The sequence below is a fragment of the Gorilla gorilla genome, chromosome 18 (assembly GCF_029281585.2).
Source record: "Gorilla gorilla gorilla isolate KB3781 chromosome 18, NHGRI_mGorGor1-v2.1_pri, whole genome shotgun sequence".
Classification (NCBI taxonomy): Eukaryota; Metazoa; Chordata; class Mammalia; order Primates; family Hominidae; genus Gorilla; species Gorilla gorilla.
Window position 1 is genome coordinate 26,800,001 of NC_073242.2, and position 9,879 is coordinate 26,809,879.

A 9,879-nucleotide genomic window follows, 5' to 3' on the forward strand; every position below is an offset into this window, starting at 1 on the left:
TGTAGGTATCACTCTCACTCCCTCCTCACTCAGTGGAAAATAAATTATAAGTGAATGCTGGAACCAATGAATTCCCCCCACAGCAGATAATATCCATTATTTACCCATAAAAATATTTCAAGGATTATTAGCATGTAAACTATGATTAATTAAATTTGCAAAAATTGTTGCCGATGCATGTAAATGAGGTGGTTCCTGCTGGGTGAGACTAAGGTGTTGCTCTCTCTCCTGCTGCTTGAGGAGACAGTTGCAGGGAAGTTACTCAACTCATCTTCTGTTCCAGAGGCTTTGGAAAAGGTAGAACTACAGAGTCCATCTCAAACGTGGTTCTGCTCTGAGCTTTTCCAGATTCGTCCTTCTAAATCAGGTCTACCCGATTAAGGGGATACGTCTGGAGGACAGTCTTCCCATTTAGGAATTGATTCACATGCAGGAGCACTGAAGGGGCCTAAAGGTCATGGAGCTTGAAGGAACTAGAAAGGAGGAAATCAGCTTTTAGTCCACTCTGACCACCGAACCCAGGAAGGGGCTAAGACTACCTCAAGGTTGCAGCGCTTTCTGTATGCCATCCTAAATTCTTATAGGGTTTTCATGATATCAGCAAGAACCAGGATCGCATACCCAGTGGAAGCTGGTCCAGAACTTGCAGCCGGAAGAAAAGGCCTCAGTCTAAGGAAGGCGGTGGGGCCAAACTGGGTTGTAGTGACTTCCAGGATCTGAAGGGTTTGTCCATGGTTTCTGTCTTGTAAGTCTCCAAGACACTCCTGGCTGAATCCCTCAGCATTTGGTGCCACAAAAGTTTCCTAAGGGTTTCAGCTGGCCAAGGACATATCCAGATGCCCAGGGGCCACATTGGTACAGACTCAGTGCTCAGAGAGGGCTGTTCTTCCTGCAGCCTCCCCAGGCTCAATTAGGGGAGGTTTCTTCTGTCACTTGCTACAATGATACCTCTAGCCTTACCTCTCCCCTGAACTCCATATACAACTGCCCACTGGGCACTTCTACCTGGAGTTCCCTTGGGTACCTTGGGTTCAACTAACCTCAAAATCTCTCCATCCCCTTCTCCCACTTCTCCCCGTGTATTCCTACTTTGGCACCTACATCCATACAGTTACCCAAGGATCAGTCAGAAATATTCTTTTAAAACAATTTTTTTGGAGACAAGGTCTTGCTCTATTGCCCAGGTTGGAATGCTGTTGCGCAATAATAGCTCACTGCAGCCTCAAACTCCTGGGCTCAAGTGATCCTCCTGCCTCAGCCTCCAGAGTTGCTGGAGCTACAGGCACACAGCACCATGTCCTGCTAATTTTTTATAGAGACAAAGTCTTACTATGTTGTCCAGGCTAATTTTGAACTCCTGGCCTCAAGTGATCCTCCTCCCTCAGCCTCCCAAAGAACTGGGATAACAAGTATGAACCACTGTGCCTGGTCAAGCAGGACTATTCTTGACTCACCCCTCCCCTTCTTTCCCTACATCTAGTTGCCAAGTTCTGTTGATTTGACCTCCTCAACATCTCTAAACTGTGACCATACCTCTCCCTTCCCACTGCTACCGACATTCTCTCCAGCATGGATGACCACAGTAGCTTCCTAACTGGTCTCTCTACCTCCACCTTTGCCTTCCTCTTGTTTATTCTATTTATTTATTTATTTATTTATTTATTTATTTATTTATTTATTTATTTATTTATTTTTAGAGACAGGGTCTCACTATGTTGCCCAGGCTGGTCTTGAACTCCTGGGCTCAAGTGATCCTCCCACCTCGGCTTCCCAAACTGTTGGGATTACAGGCATGAGCCACTGCACCCAGCTCTTATTTATCCTTTATAGCCACCTCCAGGTCATATATCATGTGATGGTTAATTTTATGTGCCAACTTGACTGGTCTAAGAGATGCCCAGATAGCTGGTAAAGCATGATTTCTGGGTGTGTCTGTGAGGGTGTTTCTGGAAGAGAATAGCATTTGAATCAGTGGATGGAGTGAAGAAGACCCACCCTCCCCAAAGCGGGTGGGCATCACCCGATCCCTTGAGGACCCAGAGAAAACAAAAAGGAAAAGGAAGGGTGAATTCTCTCTCTCTCTCTCCTTGTGCAGGGATAGAGCCAGAGAAGGGTTGAAAACCCCAACCTTCTCTTACCTTCGACATTAGAGCTCCCAGTTCTCCCAGGCATTTGGACTTTGGGACTCTTGGATCTCAAGCCTTTGGCTTTGGATTGAATTACACCACTAGCTTTCCTGGTTCTCCAGCACACAGACAGCAAACCGTGGAGGACTTCCTAACCTCCACAATCCCAGGAGCCAGTTCCCAAAATAAATCTCCTCTTCTATATCTGTGGATGTGCCCTTGGTTCTATTTAACTGAGGCAGCTCCCAAACACAGACTATGATCACTATTTATGAGCTCTCCTGTTTTAAAGCCCTTGTTAAGTAAAGAAAAACCCAACTCAACCTGAGATTTAAGGGAGTCTCGAGGGACTGCCTGCCTCTTATCTCATTCCAATCCCTCACTGTCTACACCCCATCCTTTGATGCCATCAGCCCAGCCCCATTTGCTGAATATGCTGCCCCCTTCCAAATTTCTTGGTGCACCCACCCTCCCCGACCCGTCTAGCAATGCACCCCTGCTTCATAACCCATCCTTTTCCAGCTGTCCAGGCAGAGCCGCTTCCTCCTGGGTGTTCCCACAGCACTTACTGCCTCTCTCTTTTGCAGCGTTCATCATGCCCACGGTCCTCATGGTGAATGCGGCTTTCTTGCCCCTCTGGGTCGGGAGCGGGGTGATGTTCCTTGTGGAGTGGTGAGAGTGCAGGCTGGGAGTTGCACTGATTGGGTTTTTCAACCCTTCTCTGGCTCTAACCAGAGGGCTGCTGGTTGGCTATTTTTATAGTTATTTCTTGATCATATACTAAAGAAGGAGTGGATTATTCATGAGTCTTCCCAGGAAAAGGGTGGGCAATTCCCTAACTAAGGATTCCTCCCCTTTTTAGACCATAGAGGGTAACTTCCGGACATTGACATGGCATTTGTAAATTGTCATGGTACTTGAGGGAGTGTATTTTAGAAGTTAATGTGTTATAATTAACACATAATGAGCAGTGAGGATGACCATAGGTCACTTTCATCACCATCTTGTTTTTGTCAGGTTTTGGCCGGCTTCTTTACTGCAACCTGTATTATTAGCAGGGTTTTTATGATGTGTATCTTGTGATACCGGTCCTGCGGACCTCCCACCTCATCCTATGACTAAGAATGCCTAGCCTCCTGGGAATGCAGCCCATCACGTTTCAGCCTTAATTTACCCAGCCCCTACTCAATGATGGAGTTGCTCTGGTTCTAATGTCTCTGACCCCTAAGCCCATGGGATTCCTCAACATGGCCACTGGGACCTCAAGCAACCCCAATGCAGCTTCCATCCTGGCAGGCCCTAAAGATCGTGGCACCCAAAACCAGGACCCTCCAGAAACTGAGAAACCCATCTGGGATGGCATCCAGACAGCTACAGGGGTCTGTTCTTGGGGGGAATTTTTGACAAGTTAAGATTGCAGGGGCCTGATAATAACCACAGGGAGGTCTATTAGTTAATAGCATTGGCAGGGACAAGGCACAGCCATGGCAAGAGAGCATTCAAATCCACTTTGTGTCTAGACCTCTCACTCCCTGACTTTTCCACACAGAATGAGCCTGAATAGTCTGATATGCATCATCAGGTTCCTTTCGTCGTTTTGATGTGCAACCAGTTGCTTTTTTTTTTTTTTTTTTTTTTTTTTTTTTGAGATGGAGTCTCGCTCTGTCTCCCAGGCTAGAGTGCAGTGGCCCGATCTCAGCTCACTGCAACCTCCGCCTCCCGGGTTCAAGCAATTCTCCTGCCTCAGCCTCCCGAGTAGCTGGGACTACAGGCATGTGCCACCACACCTGGCTAATTTTTGCATTTTTAGTAGAGACGGGGTTTCACCATGTTGGTCAGGCTGGTCTTGAACTCCTGACCTCGTGATCCGCCCGTCCTGGCCTCCCAAAGTGCTAGGCCATTTTCTTTAAAACACTCCACCTCAGCTATTTCCCCAAGTCATTACTGCCCGTAAGATTCTGGAGTCCTCCTATGGGAATCCAGCCCCATAACCTCAAAAATAATATGTCCATAACTGGGACCTCCGCAAACTCAATGCTAAAGTTGCCCTTGACCTGGTGATTCCAGACAAGTGAGCCCCAAAATTAGAGCTTATCCCAGGAGGATTGCTGGCTTCACCCAGGAAAGAATTAGAGGGCGAGCTGGTGGTGTTAGACAGCAACTTTTATTGAAGTCTCAATGAACAGCAGCAGCAGAGGGACTGCTCCCTGTGGAGCAGGGCTACCCTATAGGCAGTGTGTCCAAAGTAGCAGCTCAGAGGCTGGTCTGCAGTCATGTTATACCCACTTTGAATTAAATGCAAATTAAGGGGTGGCTTATGCCGACAGTCCCAGAAATAGGATGATAACTTCCAGGTTGTCAGGTCATTGCCATGGAAACGGGGATTAACTTCCAGGTGTTGCCATGGCAGTAGTAAACTGACATGGCACTGGCGGGCACGTCTTATGGAGAGGCGCTTTGGCCTCTTCCCTGTTTCAGCCAATCTTCGATCTGGTCCAGAGTCCGAGCCCCGCCTCCAGGATCAAATCCCACCTCCCACGTCCCTGGGTTGGTGGCATGAATGATGGCAGTGCTTCCAAAACTTGGTGGAATTTTTTTTTCTGCTATTATACAAAAAAGTATACATAAGAGATGTGCAGCTTGGTGCAGTGGCTCAAGCCAGTAATACCAGCACTTTGGGAAGCCAAGGTGGGAGGATCATTTGAGGTCAGGAGTTCAAGATCAGCCTAGCCAACATGGCAAAATCCCGTCTCTACTAAAAATACAAAAATTAGCCAGACATGGTGGTGCGTGCCTGTAATCCCAGCTACTCGGGAGGGTGAGGCAGAAGAATGACTTGAGCCCAGGAGGTGGAGGTCGCATTGAGTCGAGATTGCACCACTGCACCGCACTCCAGCTTGGGCAACAGAGCCAGACCCTGTCTCAAAAAGGCAAAAAAAAAGAGAGAGAGAGATGTGTATAGTAACAATTGGAAGCAGCATCAGAGGACATATAGTCAAAAGAGTAACTTCCCACCTCACTCGGCCACCTGTTCCCATTTCTCGTCCCCACTGTAACAAAGCATACGTTAATATACCCTCAAACTCCCCTCCTCAAAGGAGACACACCATGAGGACTTGCACCATCTTGCTTTGCCCCTTAATATTTATTGGCCATTGTGCCATAACAATAGGTATAAATCTGTCTCATAATTGTTAACAGTTATGGATGCATCATTATTTAATGGGTCCCCTCCTGACAGGCCTTTAATAAGTTATTAAACGCCATACCTCATCCTCACAGCAGCCTCTTGAGACACACATATTATGCCTATTGTACCAACTAAAATGATTAGAATAGGAATCCTCAATCCTCTATTCTAATTCAATAGGAATTAGAATAGAATCCTCAATTCTATGCTGGCTGCAGCGTAGAATCACCCAGGGTGCCAGTGTGCCCGTCAGAGGCTGAGGTTCAGTGACCGACTCTCCTCCGGCCTCTGGCCCCAGCTGCTGTGTGTGCTGCTCAGACCTGTGCAAGGCACCACCAGGCCTTGCAGCAATTCATCCACCCGTTTTTATTTTGTATTAAAATTGTTATTCCTGCCTGCTGCCGCTACCTCCAGGCTATTTCTCAGGACATTAACCTTTATAGTCCTCCTCTACCACTGTTCCTTGGGGTTGAATTTTATTCCACTCAGGAGACCAAGGGACAGAGCCACTGCAGCCACAATAACTGGGCAGTGAACACCCCAGGATCCCTAAGAGCTGCCCATCCCAGCTGAGACTGGTGGCCTTTGGTTCAGTCCTCTGGATTGTGATTTGGACCCAGACATAAATGCAGAGAAAGACACAGAGAACAGTGGAGAGAATGTAGACAGAGGAGAGAGAGAGAGAGATAGAGACAAAGAGCTGTGTCCTCATGTCCAACTGTACAAAGACGGCTTGTAGGAATTTCCCATCAGGTAAACAAATCAATATGAGTCATGTACTAAGACACTGCTATCGATGAAAACAGCTGAGATTATTAGTGCCCACTGAATGCCAAAGAAAACATAGACATCACCTCTGGTTCTCTCTGAAACCCTACAAGGAACTATTGTGAAGAAACTATGACCCAGTGAATTAAGTGCCTTTACTTCAGTGTATCAGTCAGCACAGGCTAGGTTATGCTGCTATAACAAACAATCCCAAAAATCTCAGTGGGGTGAAATAACAGAGACCATAAGATTAGCTCTCACTCAAACTAAATGTCCATCAGGGGTTGACAGTGACTCTGTTCCAGGCCACCTTCTCTAGTGGACAGGGTCCTCCACTGCTGAGACAACCCCATAAGGAAGAAGGACCAATATAGTCCCCAGTGATGTGTTGGTGAATGATTAATAACAGTTCTGTGAGGGTAGACAGTGTGTGTGTGTGTGTGTGTGCACGCGTGCGAACACGCATGTGTATATACATATCTTTATTATAAATTTTACTGATAAAAGATGTATTGTACACAGTTTATAAATAGTAATAAAATATACGAACTCTTTATTGAAAATTGTCTATAGCCAAATGATTCTCACGGAAAGCTTTTGTTGATTTTTATTATACAACTCTGACATCCATAGCCCACCTAGAGTTCCAATGAATGACTCTATCATGTTTTTTTGCTATTCACAATGTAACAGCTACCAATATGACACTTTTCAGTTTAATTTGCTTTTTCTTCTATTGCTTTCTCAAGTCTATACAAGAACCCAAACAATTCATAGAGACCTGATTTGTAGTGTTTGCCCATTTTTGGTGGTATAAATGCTCCCGAAATGGCCAATGTCAAGCTTGCACAGTGAGGTCACTGCATGCAGAACAGGGAAAGAAGTGTGTGTTCACACACTGTTATGTAATATTTCCATCTTACAGATACAATGGACATAAATACATTCAAAAACTTAGAGCGTAGTAAAATGCAATAAAACAAGAAGTGGTGGGTTTGGGGTATTTCTTTCCTTTGTTTTTAATATAATGTGTTTAGCTATAAATTTACATAATTTAATTTTTAATGATGGCTGCAGTTAATCGCTGGCTTAGAAAACTCCTGCATGCCTCTGTTATATTCCCCCAGCTGCTAGAGTTCCCCCACGGCCCTCAGCTGTCAGCCCTCTGTAGGAATTACCCTCGGATGAAGAGCTCCCTCTCACCCAAGATCACTTCCCTTTCTTTCTTTTTCTTTCTTTCTTTCTTTCTTTTCTTTTTTTTTTTTTTTTTTTTTTGAGATAGGGTCTTGCTCTATTGTTCAGGCTGGAGGGCAGTGGCACAATCACAGCTCACTGCAGTCTCAACCTCCCAGGCTCAAGTGATCCTCCCATCTCAGCCTCCCAAGTAACTGGGACTACAGGCTTGCACCACCAGCTAATTTTTTTGTATTTTTTATAGAGATGGGGTTTCGCCCTGTTGCCCAGGCTGGTCTCAAACTCCTGGGCTCAAGCGATTCACCCACCTCAGCCTCCCAAAGTGCTGGAATTACCTCTCCCCTTCCATAGGGGTAGCTCACATCCAGTGAGCCACTGACATGAGGGTATAAAAGCCCAGATTATTGCTGCAACTTGGGACATGACTGAAGGACCACAAGTCTCAGAGCTCTTTGTGGAGCCCACTCCTCTGTCTGCCCAGTTGGGCTTTCTTCCTCCCACGTGAGTGCAGGTACTGAGAACACGGCCTGGTAAACTTCACACGTTAGTCTCTGTCTAGAGTGTTCTTCCCAAGGAGCCCCCACAACCCTGCCACTCCAGGCTCCAGGCTGATGGAGCAGCTCTGTCTGGAGCAGTTATTCGGTCATTACCAGAGTAGGAAACAGACCTCTGAAGGAGCTCACTTCTGCTCCATCCTCATTGGTCAGAGCTAGTCATATGATCCTGCCCAACCATCCTTCCTAATTCTCCAGAAGTGGGAGAGCCAGTGATATAGTTTGGAAATTTGTCCTTGTCCAAATCTCATGTTGAACTGTAATCCCCAATGCTGGAGGTGGGGCCTGGTGGGAGGCATTTGGATCACAGGGGGCAGATCCCTCATGGCTTGGTGCTGTATTCATGACAGTGAGTTCTCGTGAGATCTGGTCATAAAAGTGTGTAGCACCCTGGCTTTTTGCTTCTGCTCTCACTATGTGACGTGCCTGCTGCCCCTTCACCTTCTGCCATGAGTAAAACTCCGAGGCCTCCCTAGAAGCTGAGCAGATGTCAGCATTATGCTTCCTGTACTGCCACAGAACCGTGAGCCAAATAAACCTCTTTTCTTTATAAATTACCCAGCCCCAGGTATTTCTTTGTAGCCATATGAGAATGGACTAATATAGCCAGAATACTCAGCACACACAGCACTCAATAGTGATCACTGCTGCACAATCACACAGCTGGCCAACAACAGCTCTGGGGTGGAATTCCAGGTCTCTGTGACCACGAATCTATGCTCCTCTCCTTACACACCATTTGAGAATTGAGACTCTCACTTGAACCGGTCACAGTGGCACACACCTATAATCCCAGCTACTTGGGAGGCTGAGGTGGGAGGATCTCCTGAGCCCAGGGTTGGAGATTCCTCACTAGGTCTTGAGAATATGAAGATGAATAATGTTCATTCCCCATCCTGAGCTCCACCCTGAAACACCTACAACACTAAAGCTAATAGATAGACTTGTCAGGTCAGAAATCCACAAACTGACTGAATCTTAGTATCCCCAGGATACCCCTAAAAGACCCCTCGTTGGTGTCAAAAAATACACTTCATTCTCCTGTCTCACATACACTGCAGACATCATTAATCAACTACGACGCTTTCTCCTGATGAGCCTGGATGGGGCAAGAATCAGGAGTCACAGCTCCCAACAGACATTAGCAATCAATCAGAGAAAGTGCATAATTTGAAAACTGTTTGTCATTTGGAAACCCCTCATTTTATATATGGGAAAATGGAGGCCATAAACCACATGGTAAGTTAGTTTGGCCACGTAGCTGACACTGCAGCAAAGATATATGTGCAGGTAGAGCAAAAGGCAGTCTTCCTTAAACACCCAGAGTGTTCACTCTTGGGAGGAGGAAAGCCAACCTCAGCCCAGGAGCTCTCTCCCAAGTAATCCACCTTGATTAGGTGATAATAATATTCACAACAAAAAACAATATTTGCCACTTATAGGGCAACTTCCAGGTGTGAGGCCCAGTGTTAAGTGCCTTAAAGGCACTTGTCACTTCTCCTCCTTAAACCATCCCACTGGGAGGCTAAGGCAAGCAGATCACTTGAGCCCAGGAGTTTCAGACCACCCTGGGCAACATGGCAAAGCTCCATTTCTACAAAAAAATACAAAAATTAGCCAGGTGTCATGGTGCATGCCGGTAGTCCCAGCTACTTGAGAGGCTAAGGCAGGAGGATCCCTGGAGCTGGGGAAGCAGAGGTTGCAGTGAGCCACAGTCGTGCCATTGCACTCCAGCCTGGGCAACAGAATGAGACCCTGTATCAAAAAAAAAAAAAAAAAAAAAAAAGACCGGGCACAGTGGCTCACACCTGTAATCCCAGCACTTCGGGAGGCTGAGGTCGGTGGATCACGACGTCAGGAGATCGAGACCATCCTAGCTAACATGGTGAAACCCAGTCTGTACCAAAAATACAAAAAATTAGCCGGGCATGGTGGCAGGCACCTGTAGTCCCAGCTACTTGGGAGGCTGAGACAGCAGAATGGCATGAACCCAGGAGGCGGAGCTTGCAGTAAGCCAAGATCGCACCACTGCACTCCAGCCTGGGCG